General features: G+C 39.1%; 1 protein-coding gene across 1 annotated transcript in view; it reads left to right on the top strand.

Annotated features, from left to right (window-relative positions):
• Positions 1 to 892: 892 nt before the first annotated feature.
• The window catches only part of RNF19A (ring finger protein 19A, RBR E3 ubiquitin protein ligase), a 63,352-nt gene continuing 43,143 nt past the window's right edge, over positions 893 to 21,101 (top strand). Inside the window, exon 1 of the mRNA XM_008574781.1 lies at positions 893 to 1,114. The gene's annotated coding sequence lies outside the window, so the exon portion shown is untranslated. The remainder of the gene's footprint in view (positions 1,115 to 21,101) is intronic.

Raw genomic sequence — 21,101 nt, 5'->3', positions numbered from 1 at the left:
TATACCTACTTTAAAAGATATAAAGGGATGGAACAGATAAAGCTGGATTAAAGTAAGTCAGAATATATTATCAATAAGGACTGAAATATGAATTTTGAAGACGTAAAAGACTTTGTGAAATACCAAAAAATGAAATAAAAGAGGTGAGCGGAAGATATTCACCAAACCCTCACAAAGGGTATTACTGTGCGAAGACTTGAGGTCCATATAACTACAAGACGTACAGGGTGCTGCAGCTCTCCGGACAGCACATTCCCTCGCCGAGAGGGACAAGAGCTGCAATATCCCGGCCCTACTCTCCCTGGGACTGCCAATCAAGCAGGTGAGCCCTGAGAACACAAAGGAATGAAGAATAAGGCCGTGCGAAATGCCAAGAGCCGGGGTCCCGAAGGTGGCATCCCCTTCTCCTCGGTGCAGCTGCAGCCACCCTGACCTGTCCTAGGCCACGCTCTCTGGGCGGGGAGACACCTGCCCCACAGCCCAGCCCGCTTCGGGCCAAGTCCTGCGGGAGGGAGGGGCAGCTGACGGCCCCGCCCGGGGCACCGGCACCGTGGGCGCTCCTGCGCGGGCGCCGGGAGGACGTGCGCGAGCGAACGATCGCGTCCCAGAGCCGCCCGCGGCGAGCCCCGTGGGCGTGACGCCATGACGCACAGCACGCGTGCGGCGGGGCGGGGCCGGTGGCCCGGGGCGGGGAGCAGGAGGAGGCGGGGAAAGCGGGGGCTGAGGGCGGGGGAGAATGGCAGTTGCGGTGCTGGTTCCCGGGAGCAGCCGTCTAGCCGGAACTGCGGAGGAGTTCGGAAAAGCAGCCGTTGGGACCCCTCCCCTCCTTTTCCCCCGCCCCAGCTGAGAGGCGCCTCCGCGAGTCGGAGGGACCCTCCCCCGTACTTCCTCCAGTTTCTGTCGCCGCTGTCGGGCGATGGGCCTGCTCTCCTGCAGCCCTGCGCCGCCGCCGCCGCCGTCGCTCTGAGGAGTTAGATACCGGCGGGCACCGGAGGAGGTTGCGCCCGGGAGCTGGAGGGTAGGGGCGGCTCCCGTTTCTGACCTGAGGCGCTCTGGCCCGGCCGCTGCCCTCGCGCCCCTCCCCGGGACGGAAATGGATTCGGAAGTCCCGCGGGTAAGGCGCCGGCTGGCCGTGCCCAGCGCGGGGTCGGGGCTGGGGACTGCCGGTGGGGCTGGGGGGTTTAGGTCTCGAGCTGGTTCCCGGTCCCCTGCCCTGTCGGGCGCCCCCTGGGCCGCGCTGGCGGGGGCGCAGCGTGGGATCCGCCCCGGGCGCCGTCCTCCTGGCCCGGGTATTTGTGGAGCCGGCGCCGGTCCCGGCAATATTGTGACGGGAGGAGGCGGCGCTCCCTTCGAGCACTCCAGGGGCCCCTGAAGCGGGCGAGACCTCCAGGCGGCTGCGGTGGGGAGGCGGCGGGGGCGGAGCGCATTCCTGACGGGTGAAATCGGCTCTTACTGGACCGATTTCCGGGCCTCGCTGCAAATTCGGAGCTGGGGATTTCGCCCCCCAACCCTTGCTGCCTGGGGCCCTAGGGAAGGGGAGCCAGGTACCAGGGGAGGTTTATCCGCGGGAGCTATCATCCCCTTTAAAAGCAGAAATTACACGAAAAAATGTTGTAGTCTTGGCATAAAATATGCGTTAATAGGGGTCTTCCGGGATTGTCTCCATGCTAAACCTTCAGGGTGTTCCCAGCCCTCGCCCGGGAAGTAATGCCACTACTTTTAATTTCCAATTTTTCCAGTCATCTGAGTTCCATTCTGCCGTTTCTCTTTTTTCCCCTTTTCCATTAATGGGAAGAAAAAGAAGTTTAGGGTTCATTAACCCCGCGACAAGGGCAGTAAATAAAACAGGGAAGAGTGGATAAGGCTGTATATGGGAGAGAGAAAGGTTTAATTTTTTCCCATTGGCCCTTGGAGGTTTGAAATGTACGAAAGACGCTTTATTCTGTTTAATATTTACTATTCGAAATATTGCAGAATGTTCTCTTTTAGGTCGATGTTGGAAAGGACGACGTTAAGGGCAATTTTCAAACCTCAGTGCCGGCTGGAAATGCTAGTTTTAAATGTTAGTAAACAGTAGAGGCATAAAGCAATCCTTTCCCTTGATCGGTTGCCTTGAAGTGTTTGTGAGTTTTCCTTTCCATTGCACAGTACATTTTCTGTAAGAACATGGCTGTCTTTTTATTGTTTGTTTGTTTTCTTATTTTAACCTAGATTCGTTGAGCCATTTGGTTGTATGAAGTCTGACGATATGCCTAAGTTTTATTTTCAGTTTTGCCATTAACCAGTTTAAAGCGTATCTTACCACTTCTGTTTATAATTAAGGACATTATATTTGCCTGTTTATGTTTATTCTTCTTTAACACTGAACTGTCTGAGTTGAATTAAAATGTAAATGATTCTATTTAGTAAATGGCGATGATCTTATTTTCAAGTGTTCTTTCCTTGCTACATGCAGTTCCATAGTAAGGATTTAGAATGATGTCTTGGGACTTAATAAAACAAATGCAAAACAAAAAAACCCACTTTTTAAATATACAGTATAACTTTTTTGTATACAGTATAACTGAAGTTAAGTTTTCATGTGTCCATGGAAAATATTTTAATATCATTGCATGGTGTCTTTCTGAGGAAAAAATTACATTTGGCAACTAACGTTAGTGTATTTTTTAAATATCTCAGGCTTCAGGGAAGACTCCAGTAAGATTAATTTCTAAAATTGCAACTTTATTTCAGGAGTTGAAATATAACCGGATAGTTACTATCTGAGTAGCTGCTTGAAATATTGTCTCATCCGGGGAGTTCCTCTGTTGATCATTAAAGGACTGTCCATTTTTCTGCCAACCAACCAGTGTTGGAATATATTTTTTAAATAATGGTGGTGCTTTGTTAAATTTTTGGTGCCTTTCTCCTTGACTAAATCATATTATTTTCTACCTAACATATGAGAGGCACTAAGATGAGCATCTTAGTGGAAAGTAAATGCACTTTCCAAATTTGAACATAGGTGAAGTCATAAGCAATATTTTTGCAATTGTGAATATAAGACACTTGGGGTCACCTCTCTTTAATGGGATCAGATTGAAAGGTACTATTTGTTATGGAGTTGTTAGATGGAATTAAATATGGTTAATTTGAGGTAAACTTTTTTTAACATTTGAAAGAATCTCTTGTATATTATGACAGCTTCTTATTTTAAACAATTAGATTTATCACTGAAATTCTTTGGGTTCTAATCATTTCTCCCTCGCCCTGCCTTTTTTTTCTTTTTCTCTTTTTTTAATCTGGAGGGCATTGAGGATTGAGAAATGTAATTTTCTGAAATTTCCAAAAGGGAGAAAAAGGCAAAATATTTGTGATAACATGTAAAAGTCCCTAGTCAAGTGCTGGGCATAGAGTAAGCTGGAGATAAATTTTGTTGCATTTACATCTAAATCACTCAATTATATCCTCTCCACTCAGATTATATAGGATATCTTAGAGAATTGGTTTTTTGGATGCTACTAACAGTGACAATTGATTGTCAAATGCAGACTGGTTTGATACTGACTAAGCTTATGTTCTTTTATTGTTTTTTTATCATTGAGGCCCAGATAAAAATTGGGCCGTCTTGGGCTGAAAGCCAAAGTAAAGTTGAATTTCTAAATTTATATTTGATTGCATATTGCGTTGTATTTGGCAAACTAGCACATCATAGCAAAGTAGTAGTTTAATGATGGAAAGGACGTGTACAGAGTATTTCAGCTTAAGAGCGTTAGTTTAATTCCTGTTTAGCAAAATATTAATCTGATTACTTATAGAAAATAACTAAATTTTCCTTACTCAGGCAATTTTTTTTTCCAACCAGGAATAATTATTATTTTTTATTCTCTTTTTTTAAGTCATAAGATGTCAGTTCTTTGGCTGACAGAAAATGCATAACATCTAAACAACATGTGCACAATGATACCTACACAACTAAAGACTAAGGGATAATAAATATTCCTTTAGTAAACACATCTGTATTTCAAATTGTGGTCGATTTCAACCAAAAAAGTGAAATCATTTGGGGTGTCGAGTGACAGAAGAAGCATCTGCTCTCTGATAATATTGGGGGACCTGAACACTTCTCAGCATTGGATAGAGCATCTAGGCAACAAATCAACAGAGTAACCATTATTCTTTCAGAGGGAGAGAAATCTAGGGTTATCAGTGGTGGGAAGGGGGAGGAAGAGAAGGATGGGAAGAGATTGGACAAGGGGCATAAAGAATAAGTACAGTTTGTAACAATATATATACTCATAATGTTGCTTTGATCAACATATGTCAACAGTGAATCCCCAAAATATGTATAATCAATTATGATTCAATAAAAAAATTTTTTAAAACATTTTTAAAAGTTGGATATTTCATTTGTTTCTCAATAGCTGTCATATGTTAGTGATACTTTCTGTAATAAAGTAGAAAAAATTAGCACATTTTTTTTTTCCTTTTTGTCTCTTTTTTATTGACTGGTAACGGGATCGCAACCCTCGGTGTTGCGCCCGCACCGCGCTCAGCCAGTGAGCGGGAACCGGTCTCCATATGGGATCCAAACTCTCGGCGGGAGCGCCGCCGCGCTCCCAAGCGGCGCACTCTCCAGTGCGCCACCGGGCTGGCCCAGCACATTTTGATACAGTAGTTTTTGCTCATATTGCTCTTTATGTCACTGCCAATAACACCTGAAGAATTATTTTTATTGGTGACATTTTTCTGAAAGCTATGCCATAAGCCTTAAAACCATTATATAATCTTGCCTATTAATGTTATCTATTTTTATTTTAAAAGTCAATTGCTAGAGAATTACTACTTGTAAATTTGTTTTAGAGGTCCTATTTGGGAATCTTTCGTTATGTGAAGGTCTCAACAGGACAGAACTGATGAGTTGTTTTAGCTTTCAAATAAATTTGTGTGTTGAATTATGAAGCAAAATCTTGCTCAGTAATCATCCTAGTTTGTTTAAGCCCAAAAGAAACTTCAAAACTTAGTCTTTGGTCCAAAAAACTGGAGCTGGCCCCTTAATATTATGTACTCTTACTGTTTTCAACCTCTGCCCTACTCTGGAGATCCTTGAGAGTAAAAATAGTGCTGTTATAATGTAAATAGCAGGCAGGTTACTAATTGAAGAGACACTTTTGTGGTGGTGAGCCGTGAAGAGGGAGCAGACTAGGTAGAGGAAAGCAGCAAAACACAAGGAGAAGCTATAGGCAGTGTGATAGTATTAGGCTTCCAGATAAATATTACATAGCATAGTAATATAAATAATGTGTCACAAAAATAGGTGGCCATTAGTATGAATGTATTGATTTATAGTTTGTAATTTCTGAGTCAAGTATTTGCATTTGCTCCCCCAAATGGTAAAGTATTCTAATTATTCTTACGCGTGATCGCAGATGAGATAATGTGTGCGAAATGTGCAGTAGATAATGCACATAGTGATGGCAGGGACCATTCTCTTTCTTCGCTCTTAAGGTCTCAGCACTTAGCATAAAGCCTGGTAATAATAGGTGTTGAATGAGTATTTGCTAACCAAATAAAGTATCTACCATGTAAGGTAGCTATTGTATTTCATAACTTTCTCTATAGCAGTGCTGTCCAATAGAAACAATGTGAGTCACACACATAATTTAAGATTTTCTAGTGCCACATTAAAAAAATGAAAAACAGGTGAAATTAATTTTCATAATATATTTTATTTAACCCAACATAATCCAAAATATTATCATTTCAACATGTACTAATGAGTGACTTTACATTCTTTTATTCATACTGGACAGCATAGCTGTAGGGGCATTTGTCTGACATGTTCCTTTTTACAGAAATTCTTTGTCTTTTTGATAGACTTTTTGCTAGTCTTTTTCTAACTGATTGGCATGTGTTTTGACGCCAAGTACAGAATTCCATATGCCAGTGAATTAGAATTATTGAGTTGGATTGAAAATTAGGGTACCTGTCTTCTGCTTTTGGTTTTACATCTTCCCAAAATTGACTTTGTGCTATGTTTTCTTTTTCTGTCTATAAAAGGAGGGAGAATGTGCTATCATGTGTTTCATTGGATTGGTATATATTATGTCTTTGAAACACTCTGAACTACTCAAACAAGACTATTACAAAAGAGATCTTTTCATTATTATTCATTAACTTGTCATGGAGGCTCAGTATAAAAACAAAAGCAGTCCTCTTGAGACTACTGCATATGGAGTGACCTATTACTTCCCATGTTGGAATCAGTTATAATGAGTAAATCAATACAAGATACTCTTGTAACATATAGAATCAGAAGTGACTAGGTTGGGTTGAGCACCAGATTTTAAACCTCTAATCTGTTTACATATTGCCTGAACTAATCTGTCCTTCAGTTTTTGTTTCTACAAATAACTGGGACTTCTTATAGAGGCATCCTTAAATCAAAATCATGAAATAAGGTGCTTTGGAAAGGGAGGGTGGGAACTGGTAAGTAGTGAGTAGGTAAGTGGAAAAATAAAAGTAACCATTTAGAAAAGCCTGTCATTCAGGGTATGTGATGTATAGAAGACATAATGATTAATTCTTTTATCCAAACCAAGAGTGGCAGTAGTTACCTGGTAAGCAGTTGAGAGACTTCTGGTTTTATATATATAGCCAAATCAAGTAGATGTCTCCTTATAACCAAACCTTTTACTTTTAAAATAAACAATGTTTTATTACAGATAAACATGAAATAGCCTTACTGAAGTCTTTAGCAAAAATTTTTGGAACCGTGTTGTAGTAGGTTGAATAGTAGCCCCCAAAAAGATATGTTCACATCCTAATCCCCAGAACCTGTAAATATTACCCTATTTGGAAAAAGGGTCTTTGCAGATGTAATTAAGAATCTTGAGATCAGGTCATCCTAAATTATCCAGGTAGCCTCAAAATCCAGTGACAAGTGTCCTTATAAGGGAAAGTACAGAGAAGACACACAGAAGAGGAGGAGGCAGGCAATGTGGCCATGGAGTGATGTGGACACAAGCCAAGGAATGCTTCTAGTCACCAAAAACTGGAATGAGCAAAGAACAGATTCTCCACTAGAGCCCCAAGAAGGGAGCTTTAGCACTGCTTGATTTTGGACCTCTAGCCTCTAGAACTATGAGAGAATTAAATTCTGTTGTCACTTAAGCCATCCAGTTTGTGCTAGTTTGTTACAGCAGCCACAGGAAATTAATATACAGTGAAAAGTCTTCAATAAACCAAAGATCTGTGCATATCTTTGTTTTATCATGCATCGTGACTATAAGAGACTGGACAGTCCTTCCTTTAGAATTCTCTTCCTTAGAAATATCAGAGGAAGGGGCCGGCCTGTGGCTCTCTCCGGAGAGTGCGGTGCTGATAATACCAAGGCCATGGGTTCTGATCCTATATAGGGATGGCCGGTTAGCTCACTGATTGAGCGTGGTACTGAGAACACCAAGCCAAGGGTTAAGGTCCCCTTACTGGTCATCTTTAAAAAAAAAAAGAAAGAGGGCCGGCCCGGTGGCTCACTCGGGAGAGTGCGGTGCTGATAACACCAAGGCCCCGGGTTCGGATCCCATATAGGGATGGCCGGTTCGCTCACTGGCTGAGCGTGGTGCTGACAACACCAAATCAAGGGTTAAGATCCCCTTACCGGTCATCTTTAAAAAAAAAAAAAAAGAAAGAAATATCAGAGGAAGTTCCTTAATACCCTGCAGTCTCAACAGGCTTAAATATCCTGTAAGATTTGTTATTTTTGCTTATGTCATTTCTTTCCTATCTCTCCCAACTTACCCCTTCTTTGCTCTTTTTAAGATGTAGTTGATATTTGGGGGAGGGGGATGAGTAAAACATTGATAGGGATAGGCTAACAGGTTTTGTCCTCTTAAGGTGCAATTCCTAAAAGTTCTTCCACCCACCTTTTCTGTTTCCTTTACTGGATTCTCTTATTCATCCTACATACTAATTTGGAATGCTACAGGGCTTAGTCCCTACCTTTCTATATTTACTCTCTTGGTGATTTCATCCGTGCTTATGATTTTTACAGACAGTATAACAACTACTCCCAAATTTACATCTCTAGGCCAGACTTTTTCCCCAAATTACAGGCTTGACAAACAGGTATTTAGATGTACATCTCCACGTTTTGTAAGATATCTGAAATTTAAATGTCTAAAAATGAAATCCTGGTCTTGGTTTCTCCCTAAAACTTTTCACAGCCTTCCTCATTTCAGTTGATAGCAGTTTCATCCTTCTGGTTAATCAAGCCAAAGTTCTCTTGCAATTCATTAGGAAACAGAACATATCCTCAGCACTTCTATTGATGAGCCATCGTCATCTCTCGCCTTGATTATTGCAGTAGTCTTCAAACTGTCCTTCATCTGTCACCCTCGCACCCCTCTAGTCTTAACACCAGAATGATCATTTTTAACTATGCAGATTCTTAACTATCTCCATCTGTTTAAAAGCCCCCAAAGTTTCCCCACCTCACTTAAAAACCAAAGTCCTTACAATGGCCTATGACCCCATACTACCTGGCGCCATTACATTCTGACCTATCTCATATATTGTTTGCCCTGTTCATTTACCTTTGGCCACGTTCTGGCCTAGCTATTCCTTGAACATACCAGGTACATTCCTCCCTTAGGGCCCTTTTTCTGTCTGCATTGGGTGCTGTTCCCCCAGGTTTCCACATAGCTAACTCCTTTACCTGCTTCAAGTCTTTGTTTAAATGACACCTTTTCACTGAGACTCTGATCACCTTGTTTAAAATTGTAATTAGCACCACACTCTCTCCTGATCTCTTTTACTCTGCTTAACTTTTTTCCCTACCCTCTAGCAAAGAATCACATTAAATTATTTAGACGAAGTTTTTAGAATATTGTAAACTTCTCTATAAAAGCATGAGCAATTTTTAGTAGTGTTTATTCATAATTACTGTTCTAGAATGATTTGTGGAAATAGGTGTTGGGCCTTGAAAGAAGAGTAGGACTTTATATTGGCACAGAAGATGAAAAGAGTATTCCAGGCAGAGACAAAGGCATAAGAAAACCGATGGAGTTGAAAGTATGTATGTTTTGTTAAGATATTTAACAAATAAGTCAATTGGCTAGAGTGTGGGATTTTTATGTAGGAAAACATTGAGAGACTAAGGTTAGACTGTGGAGGGCTTTGGATGGCATGTGAAGTTTGAAATTTATTCTTTATCTGTGGAAAACAGATGAAAATTTGTAAGCAGACCTTAACAGAGAGGCTAATGTGATAACTCAGACACCAAGTGTTAATAAAGGCCTAGACTAGGAAGTAAGATAGTAGAAAGAGCATTGAGACTTTTGCTGTGCCACCTTAGCTCTTTGGGTAAATCACAATCTCTAGACCAGTGCTGTCCAGTAGAACTTTTTGTGATGAAGGAATTGTTCCAGACCTGTGCTGTCCAGTATGGTAGCCAATAGCCACATATGGCTACAAAGCATTTGAAATGTGACTAGTACAGCTGAGGAACTGAAATTTAAATTTAATTTTAATTCAGTTACATTTAAATAGCCTCATGTGGCTAGTGGTGATATGTTGACCGAGTAGCTCTAGATTTCAGTTTTCTCACATTTAAAATGTAGAGGTTAGATTAGAATACTAGTGTCACTGGAAGGATAGGTTCCACAGCCAAATTAAGTTGGTGCAGTCTTCTCAGGGTGAGTGGGTATTCAAGCGGATGTATGTGTGCATGATTAGTGTTGTGAAATAGTTCCAGGGTTTGTAGCCTTTACACTCTTTGTATCTCCATGACTTATTTAAGAGACTCATTCTGTCTCTTGATGGCTGCTTTTTCAAATTGGTCTTTAGATTGATGCCTCCCAGGAATCAATACTTAAATATCTAATATATCTAATTTAATAGTATGTTTTAGAATTAAACTAGTTTTGTTTCTTTTGAATTCTCAATGAGAAAACCATAACAATGATAAACTTTTATGATTGTTTACCTGCTGTGTAACTCTAGACTCTTCTATTTACTTTAGAAAATATTCTTCTACTTGTTTTCTTCTCTTTATAAAATTACTATTTTCTTTGTGTTTGAGTTTTTATCTCATTTGGGGGGGGAATGTTTAGAGAGAAGCTAATATGAATGCTGTGTATACAAAGGAAAATAGACACGTTTTGCTTATTGTGCCTTTTATTTCCCAAGAGGTGTTCTTCTAAGAATGACTTTGTAATTTGAAGAAAAATTTAACAATAGCTTCTAAGACCTCTACCAAGCACCTCTTCTAGTCTGTACTCTACTTCCTTATATGTATATGTCGTGAAATTACACACATACAATGATTTAGCTAATCAGGGGTCTTACCTCCCCCTTGCTCGTTGTGTTGAGGAGAAAGAGGCAGATGTGCTTCTAAAGTTGGAGAGGTGGGATGCTGCTATTACCAATAATTTATATGGGGGTGGTAGGAGAAACTTCTTGAAAAATTGGTTAGGACAAAATTAGCTTAAATACTTAGCACTTATAATTATCCAAATAGTAGAATTACTCAGATTAATCATGAAACTAGGTGAAATTCTATTTGCAAAGATTATATCCATTCCACTGAATTTACTAAGCCAGAAAAGTGTACTAATACTTGAAAGAATTTGGAGACATTTTAAAAGATCAAAATAAAAATTTAAGAAATTGTTTATCCCAGAAAATCTTAATTACCCACTTTTAACCCTAGAGTATTCTTTGTATTAAAACTGTCAGTATACTTGTGTGTTAGAATCACAGTCTGTTACAACTATGGGATCTTAGACATTATCTGGTCTTAATCACCTTAGCTTTCAAATAAGGAAATTGGAATTTTAAAAAGTATACAGACCTGGCTAAGCTCTCACACTAGGTTAGTGTTTACCTTCTGTTGATCTGCTGTGATGTGTATTTTAACCAGTTGAGGTAAATTTTTGACAGATATATATTTTTTAAAAATCTATTTAAAAATTTACATGCCCCTGGGCACATGATCATACCCAGCATTTTGTACTTTGCCTTATATACCATTTCCCTAATGGTGTATTGTTTGCCCTTCTTATCAAAGAGGACTGGAATGAGCCAGGCAAAATATTTTTAATCTCTTATTAATTTGGAAAATGGAATGAATAATGTTTTTTCCTTTCTGCAGCAGCTTGCTTTTTGTAATGGATTGAGTAATGAGTATTATTTGTAATGAGTATTATTAAAACCACAAAGCACATTCTGTTCTACCTTCCAATCAAGAATATGCTGAAATAGGGGCCGGCCCGGTGGCGCACTGCTACAGTGCGCCGCTTGGGAGCGCGGCGGCACTCCCGCCGAGAGTTCGGATCCCACATACAGACCGGCCGCTCACTGGCTGAGCGAGGTGCGGGCGCAACACCGAGGGTTGCGATCCCGTTGCCGGTCACGAAAAATAAAGACAAAAAGGAAAAAAAAAAAGAAGAATATGCTGAAATAGGTAAATGTTTCAGGTGAGTGTTTGTGAAGCTGCTTAAAAAATATCTCTTGGGCCGGCCCGGTGGCGCACTGCTCCAGTGCACCGCTTGGGAGTGTGGCGGCGCTCCCGCCGAGGGTTCGGATCCCACATACAGACCGGTTCCCGCTCACTGGCTGAGTGAGGTTCGGGTGCAACACTGAGGGTTGCGATCCCGTTGCCGGTCCCGGTCCGGTACGGGCGCGACACTGAGGGTTGCGATCCATTGCTGGACACGAAAAAAGACAAAAAGGGAAAAAAAAAAAATATCTCTTTTGGGAGGCTTCATGGCATATGGGAATAGTTTATTCTGAACTTTTAGTTTGCGTTTCTTGGAGATCATAGAAACTGTCAAAGATAGAACTCAAGGTAGTATATCCTGATTTGGATAAGCATTCACTTTCCAAAAAACTTTCAAGAAACTGTCCACACTAATGATCTGTTAAATTATCTCCATCTCACTCATTTGTAAGTGGTTGAATTGAAAATATTTATTCCATTTCTGATATTAGAAAAACCACTAGAGTTAGGTTTGTAGCTATATAAACATAAGAAAACTGGAAACTAGGCCGGCCCGTGGGTCACTCAGGGAGAGTGTGGTGCTGATAACACCAAAGCCACGGGTTCAGATCCCATATAGAGATGGCCTGTTAGCTTATTGGGTGAGCGTGGTGCTGACAACACTGAGTCAAGGGTTAACATCCCCTTACCGGTCATCTTTAAAAAAAGAAAAGAAAAGAAAACTGGAAATGTTATTTATATTTACGTTTGAGAAATTTCTGTAGTATAATATATTTCAAACTTCCAACTGGCCAACTATTCTGATTAAATTAGAAAAGACATTTCAGAGACAATAATTTGTTTCAAATAATTTTATGTGTAGTAATCCTTCTGACAGTTTTATCTGGTAAAATTTACACCGCTCTCAGATATTTATAATAGTTATAGCTAATATTTATCAAGTGAATAATATGTGCCACACCCTATGCTGAATTCTTTATGTTATTTAATCTTCATAATAATCTATGGTACTATTAATATTTCTGCTTCACAGTTGAAGAAACTGAGTCTTAGTAACTTAATCCAGTGTCACACAACTAGCTAATATAAGTTTCAGGCTGAATTTGAACCCAAGGTCTATTGCTTTACTCTATGCTTTACTCTCTCAATAAAATATACTCTATCATTAGCCCATTTTTGTATAGCATTTTGAAAACTTTTCCCCCCAAACTACTCTAAATTCTATTACCTCATTTTATCTCCCAATTCTGAGTTAGGTAACATAGGTAATTATGTTGGAAACAGACAACCCAAAGTCTCATGGTGGAACACAGAAAATTATTTCTCACTCACACAGAACCATGTGGATATTTTAGATATTCAGATTGTTTCCATCTTTTGACTCCTATCCACTGAGGTCTACTTGGAGTCAACCACTGGGTTTACTACATTCAGCCAGCTGTTGAGTGAAGAGAAAGCTTGAAGGATGTTTGAAGGGATGATTTAGGGGCCAGTCCTTGAAAGGGCATACATTGTTGTACTCAAATTGCATTGGCCAGGACTAGTCACATGGCTACACCTAGCTACAAGTAAAATGGAAAATGTAGTCCTCCTTTGTGCTCAAGAGGAAAATGAAACAGACAAGCATATAGCATCTCTGCCACAATTGTGTTTTCCCTATTTTACAGATAATACAAAGAGGTTGTTACTGAATTAAAGCCATGAAACCATTTGGTAGAGATCTCACAGAACCCAGAGATCTACATATAATATGCTTATGTTTCTGAGGAGACATTGAAGTAGTTGGAAGGCATTTAGATTATATTTATAGCACCATTGCTGCCTTTCTTATTGAGCATTAAATGTTTTGCCCATTTGTATCTGTTACATTTTAAACAGATACTGCTAATTGACTTACCTTATGTAATAATAAACAATACTTTTCAGTGGTAATTGCCATTTTAAGTGAAGATGACATAATAGCACTATAATATCTTTATATACATATTTATAGTCAACTGCCCTTTGAATATACAGTATTGATGTACCTTTATATGATTTTTATTTTCAATACATGTGATGGATTACTCTAGGCCATCCACCCACCCAAAGTTTATTCTTGCATGTTGAATCAGAGACATTTGTTTAGGGATGAATGCTGTTTTTTAACTTTCCCCAAATCTTAATTCTTGTGGAAAGAGCTGCAATTTCACATCTTATTGGAATAGAAGTATGTTCTAACTGAGCTTATAATTGGCACAGATATTAATATTGTACTAATAATGTAAATTAGTGAGAGTAGAAAAGATTTACAGAAACTGATGTTAATTTTTACTGGAAAGTTAAATTCTAACATCTCAGCAGTAGCAGTTAATTTTTCATTACACTTTAGGCTTCTTGGAGAATCCGTTGAAAGCTATGGATGTATCCTATCACTAGAATATACATATATTCACAATTTAATATACGGTTTGAGATTTCATGTGTTTCTCTGAAGCTAGTCCATCCATTAGCTCTTATTTTTAGCATTTTTATCCTTTTCCAAAAATTTACTATGCCTATTATATTTTTACTTTAACAGGCTAAATAAAGTAATGTTTAACAAGTCAGAGTTTTTATACAGTGTCTGTCTCCTTACTATTATTTGGACAGAAAGAAGTATGCCCAGAGAATGCATTGCTGCTTAGTATCTGAATTTGGCAGTTAAATTGGGGAATAGATTTATTAGAGAAAAATATGGCATTTCCAGATCTGAAGTTGGCAAGTTAAGCAAGTCTTATAAGTAAGCATATAGGTTTTGAGTGACATAACTTAAAAATAACTTTAAACATTTAAATAACTTTTTCTGAGTAATAGCAAACTTCATTAACGAACTCTAGTGATTTATCTCTGAGAAAGCTATTTATGAAAATCCAATTTAATGTCTCACACTTCTCTTAATGATGTGGCTCAGATTTACAAAAACTCCATTTACTTTGAGCCGAAATTAGCTTGTGTAGGAATATATCATTTCTAGCACATCACTTCTAATTGTGGTCTGATCAAAGAATGGCTTATGATAATTATTCTGTATTTTTGGTAGTCAGCTACTACATAAATTGTACATAGCCATATGTAAAAATAATGGAGTGGTGTTTGCAACACTACATATAGGAGATGCTACAGAAAGATAGGTGCTTCCTTTCTCATTGTCTTTGGAACCCTTATTTAACACTAGAGGCAGATCAGAGCCAGAATAGTGAGTCAGCTCTTGAGGATTTAACCCATTGTTTATGTATTAATATTGGTTCCTGAAGTTGTGCACAGTGAGCTAAATGAGTATTCTCTATCATTTGGTTAGATAACTAGTGATTCTTTTGGGCAACTTAAATTGCCAAAGTGTTATTGTATTAGGAAAACTATTGTCACTGTGAAAGAGTGTTGTCAGAAGTATTTATAGTCTCTTAGGAAGAAAATTTTTAAATGGATTTTGATAACTATTTGTTTAGATTATGGGACTACCATATATGCCCAAATATAAATCAAGTGGCTTTTTTTCTTTAAAAATTATGCTTAAGAATATTGGGAATCACTTCATTAAAATTTAGATCCTTGTGAAGTCTTTCATGTTACTGTTTGGGGAAGACATAGTCTGAAGTGTCTGTTCAGTGCTTAGTTTATATGTACTAGAATGAAAGTTCTACAGTACTGGGACCTTGTCTGTTTTGTTCACTATTGTATATCCAGCATTTAGAAAAGTATCTGGAACATGATAGGTATTAAACATATTTGTGAAAGAATAAATGAATTAATACCTAAACAGGTTACTTGGAGCAAAAAGTTTAACAAGGGCCGGCCCGGTGGCGCACTGTTACAGTGCGCTGCTTGGGAAGCGTGGTGGCGCTCCCGCCGAGGGTTCGGATCCCACATACAGACCGGCCGCTCACTGGCTGAGCGAGGTGCGGGGGCAACACCGAGGGTTGCGATCCCGTTGCCGGTCCCGGTCTGGTGCGGGCACGACACTGAGGGTTGCGATCCGTAGCCGGTCACGAAGAAAGACAAAAAGGAAAAAAAAAAAAGTTTAACAAATTTAGTTATTCCTGGAAGACCTCACAGTTGCAGTTATTAGATAATGCAAGAAAACCTCTTAAAGATAATTTTTTTTTTCCTTTTTGTCTTTTTTCGTGTCCCGCAACGGATCGCAACCCTCAGTGTCGCGCCCGTACCGGACCGGGACCGGCAACGGGATCGCAAACCTCGGTGTTGCGCCCGCACCTCGCTCAGCCGGTGAGCGGGACCCAGTCTGTATGTGGGATCCGAACCCTCGGCAGGAGCGCCACCCTGCTCCCAAGCGGCGCACTGTAGCAGTGCGCCACCGGGCCGGCCCTTAAAGATAATTTTTTTTTTCCTTTTTGTCTTTCTTCGGGACCGGCTACGGATCGCAACCCTCAGTGTCGTGCCCGCACCAGACCGGGACCGGCAACGGGATCGCAAACCTCGGTGTTGCGCCCGCACCTCGCTCAGCCGGTGAGCGGGACCCAGTCTGTATGTGGGATCCGAACCCTCGGCAGGAGCGCCACCATGCTCCCAAGCGGCGCACTGTAGCAGTGCGCCACCGGGCCGGCCCTTAAAGATAATTTTTATAAAGGAGTCCATAAATAGTTATATAAATAGTCCTATAAATAGTTATATTGTGGATATCATAAATGCATACTTAAACTTAGGCTAAAATTTCCTGTGACAGCATCATGTGCAGATTAAAGAATACTGTATATCAGAGCCTCGATAAAGATATCCTTCGGGAAACTGCCAGATGCTTAAAAAATTTTTTATACATCTTTCCCCCAAGGAAAAGTTCTCTGGCACAGGGCAGCTGGAGCTCAAGCAGAAAGCCAGAGTCTTACTGGCTTGAGGTATCAGGGAATGGAGTTTGGGACTGCCAGGTGGCTGGAAATGAATGGATAAATCCCAGAAAGGGGAGGGAGTTATAATAGGATAGCCCTAAAATCTGTGGATAAAATCCCCTCAAAAACCTGATGTTCCCTAAACTGTGCATGGAAGATTTTAAGGAAATCAATGGAAAACAACAGCTGGAAGGTAGAAAAAGCTGAGTAGAGATTTCAGCTGCTACCCTCTGTAGGGCAGACAGAATTTGGTGTTTGATTCCCACCAAGGTGGAGGGACATGGTAAATATTTGTGCTTTCCATGGACCCACTCCAAAAAAGCATAAAACCAAGTTCCCACAAGTTCACATTGGTTAGCCAGTGATTTAACTGCCAGATAAGATAAAAATCTTTGCTATTCAGGAGAAGATAAGAGACTATAGATCCTCTACAGCATATCACCCACAATATCCAGTTTATAATAAGCAATTATTAAATGCGTGAAAAGGCAGGAAAATATGGCTCAGTGTCAAGATCCCCTCACCCCTGAAATAAGTAGTGGACCTCCAAATTAGCAGAATTAGCAGACAGACTTTAAAGCCACTATACTATCTTTAAGGACCTAGGGGGAAATATGATCATAATGACAACAGATGAGTGATCAGTGGAGGAATGGAAACGATAAGAAAGAACAATTAGATATTCTAGAACTGAAAAGTACCATTTCTAAAACAAAAATTTCACTGGATAGATTTGACAGCAGATTGGGGATGGTAGAGGAAAAAGTTGGTGAAATTGAAGACTGATCAATAAAAATTTGCCAATCTGAAGAATGGAGAAAAAAGATTACAAAAAATGAACAGAGCCTTGGCGACCACTGGGACAAAATTAACATACAAATAGTTAGAATCCCAGAAGGAAAGGAGAGAGAGAGAAACAGACAGTAAAGTAAAAAGTATTTAAGGAAATAATTCCCCCCCCCAAATTCCATTATTTGGTTTAAATCAACTTCAAATCCAGGAAGTTCAGTGAACCCCAAGCAGGAAAACTACAGGGAAAACCACATCTAGGCACATCTTAAACTGCCAGATATCAAAGATAGGAAGAAAATGTTGACTGTAGCCAAAGGAAAAAAAGACACTTTGCATACAGGGGTATTAAAATATCCATGAAAGATGACTTATCAGAAATGATGGAGGTCAGAAGACAACATAACGACCTATTTAAAGTCCTGAAGAAATAAAGCTATCAACTCCAAATTCTATAATTAGCAAAAATGTCCATAAAAAAATGAAGGCAAAATAAGGACATTTTTCAGATAAACAAAAGTTGAGAGGATTCATTGCTGCATACCAAGAAATACTAAAAGAAAGTTCTTGAGGCTGGAGAGAGATGACAGCAAATGAAACTTGGATCCACAAGAAGGACTAGAGTACCAGAAATGGTAGATATGTTGGTAAGTAGGTTTCACCCTCTGAAAGGACTTTGTAAGCATATAAAGCGATAGAAGAATTTACAGAACAACGTGGTAGATATGACTGAATTAAAAATGTAAACTACAATTTAAAACATCGTAGAGTTAAAGGGCAAGTGTTTGGAGAAAAATATTGAGTGTTTAATATCAAAGGAATATTAATGTTCCAGTGTAAAAGGATAAACAATATGAACAGATAAAACATAGGACAGTACACGTGAACAAAATTTAAATTGTTTAGTAATCAAAGAAATGGAAATTGAAGTACATTTTTTGCTTCTCAGAAAAAACTATTGAGATAATTAATGATGTTGGTGAGAATTCAGGGAAATAAGCACCTTTCTGGCTGATGGGAGTACAAATGGGAACAAAACAGTTTGATAGTCTATTTCAAGAGCTTTTTTTTAAAAATAGAGATTCGTATACCAAGAAGAGGCCTATTAAATCAGTGGCTGGATATGGGGGGTCATTATTCAATAACTGGTATTGAGATAACTCGTTAGCCATTTAAAAAACAAATTTTCATGTCTACTTTTCCTAACATTAGAATAAATTGAAATGGATCAAAGATTCAAGCAAAAAACTAAACTGTGGAAGTACCAGAAGAAACCATAAGAGCATTCTAAAAATATAATCTTGGAGTGGACAAGGCTTTTCGAAAACAGGTGTAGAAACCAAAAGTCATAAAAGAGAAAGATATGTGAATTTGAGCACAAAATATTTTTTAAAATTTCTGCACTGGAAAATTGCCATGCAGTCAAATACAGCTTTTTAAGAGATATTTGTCAGTAGTGACACATGATAGCAAGAATCCTTGATAGAGAACTAGGTCTTATATATCAGCGAAAAGCCCAGCAGCAGGATATGAACACTTGGTTAGTTCACAGAAAGTGAAGTGTAAACGACTTGTGAGAAAATATTAAAAATATCTTTCCCATCAAAGCAAATGTCCTTCTTGGTTTCCTAGTTTCACATACAAATACATATTCATTAAAATTAAAAATTTTTCTTTCTTCCTTTTTCCATCCTCTCAACATAAGCATATGCCGAAGAAGTTTAATAGCCTGTTATGCTTTTGTAATATAGAATGCAGTATCTAAAATAGAAGGTCTTGTTTGCCTTCTTTCTTGACTCTCTTGAATATAGGATAGCTTCAGGCTTAAGTAGTGACCAAATTAGTGATCAGTAGAAACTCTGCTGAGAATTTTCTGTACCTGTTCCTTCTTCACTTAAAAGAAAACAAAAACAAAATACTTTATACTTAGTCCTCTTTCTGTTCTCTTCAACAGTGCTAGGTCCTTTTTTTATTGCATGCATATTTTAGATATGCTGTGTATATCTGGATGTCTGACCTCTAAAAACAGAGAAAATTAGAAGTTCTTTGCTCTTATATTTAGTATTTAGATCAGCACAAAATTATTGGATTTTCTCCATATTTTAACCTTTTTGAGAGAGACAGAAGAAACCTAATTTTAGCTGAATAACAGAAGTAGAAACATATTTCAGCACGTAATGGGATCTCCTCTTGGGAAGTAAATTTTTTTTCTTAATCTACAAACTTTTTGCCTAACCTTCATTTTCAAAGTACCCTCTAATGTGTTGTAAGTCATTTAGGCACATAGGTGGCTATTAGATTCTGCTAAAGTGTTTATGGTTAGGAGATTTGTTGATGGAATATTTTAAATCTATTACTCTTGAAGTTGTATAGTGTCAAGATACTTAACATGTTTTATGTATCCTGTAGCACTTGTGAGGTCAAAAGTTCTTGTCTTTTCACAGAATTTAAAAAATTGGATGTAGTAAGGCTCTATGGCTTAATAAGGATCACAGCAGTAGCAACCCAAAAGCATCAGTATTTGTTAGGCACCTGTTATAAGCTACAGACAGTAAGGTATCAGGGACATAAAGCTTATCTTATATTTTGTTTCAGCTAACATTTAGTACAGTACCAAATTTTGTTAAAAATTTCACTTTGTCGGTCCGGCCCGGTGGTGCACTGCTACAGTGCGCCGCTTGGGAAGCGCGGCAGCGCTCCAGCCGAGGGTTCAGATCCCACATACAGACCGGCCGCTCACTGGCTGAGCGAGGTGCGGGAGCAACACCGAGGGTTGCAATCCCGTTGCCGGTCCCGGTCCGGTACGGGCGCGACACTGAGGGTTGCGATCCGTTGCCGGTCACGAAAAAAGACAAAAGGGAAAAAAAAAATTTCACATTGTCATAAACATCTACTAGAAATGAGTGGTACCATGCATATTTAGCAGTGGAAATCACAGACTCAGGAATGTACCTTATTTAAGATAACATAGGTTTAATATCCCTAATTTGAAAATCCATAGTACAAAATGCTCCAAAATCTGAAACTTTGAGCACCAACATAATGTAATGTGCAAAGGAGGATTTCAGATTTTTGGATTTTCAGATTAGAGATACTCAAATGGTATATATTTTGCAAGTATTCCAAAATTTACTTCTGGTCCCAAGCATTTTAGATATGGGATACTCAGCCTGTGTAACTAAAATTGGCTGGGCGAGGTCTTCCAAATTCTCTTCTTTACACATCCATTACTGGATGTTTTCTGTTTGTGCCTCCAGATGTATATACTCTTCATTCACCCTTCTCTGCCCTACTTTGTGCCTCAGGAGGTTGACCTCTAAGTAGTGCTCACTTGGCCTCCCTTGTTGGCTTCTGGTTGGATTTAGCCAATATGAGGCAGTGGCAGGATATTAGACAGCCAGAGGAGAAAGGAGCTGAGTATTCGTTCTTCCCACTGCTACTGGGCAGGCCATCTCCAGTAATTGCTCTCTCCCTGCCCCTTCATTCCAGGGGGTGACAGTAGCTTCCAGAGTTCTTCATCCCTGTTGGTTCCTTTAATCCCACTCACAACTTTGTAAATATAAGCTTCAGTTACCTGTTTGAGAATGCTTTGTTTTTTGCCAGGACCTTGACTGATTCATTTAGCTTTTCTTAGAGCATGGGCTACTATTTATATAGATTGAGCTTTCTGACTGTTCTTACTTATCCTGTGTTTGTAAGTTGAGTATTTAAAATTAGAGGCACATTTCGTTTAAAGCAATATTGTAATTGTTAGATGCTTCAGCTCTACTTTTGTAATTTTTACAAAGTATAAAAAATAGCATGGAGTCAAGTTAAATGTATTTTATGATGAGTCAGAAGAAAGGTATCAACACTTTTACTAGATCTTTGGTCCACAGAGATTTTACACGTGGTAGAAATACCTTTGTTTGGGGCCATTTCTTTTTTTTTTTTTTTTTTTTTTTTTTTTTTTAAATTTTTTTTTTTTTTTT

This window comes from Galeopterus variegatus, unplaced genomic scaffold (assembly GCF_000696425.1).
Source record: "Galeopterus variegatus unplaced genomic scaffold, G_variegatus-3.0.2 Scaffold1103, whole genome shotgun sequence".
In the NCBI taxonomy this organism is placed as follows: domain Eukaryota; kingdom Metazoa; phylum Chordata; class Mammalia; order Dermoptera; family Cynocephalidae; genus Galeopterus; species Galeopterus variegatus.
Note: the sequence above shows the minus strand (reverse complement) of the source record. Positions and strands in the feature narration are given on the sequence as shown.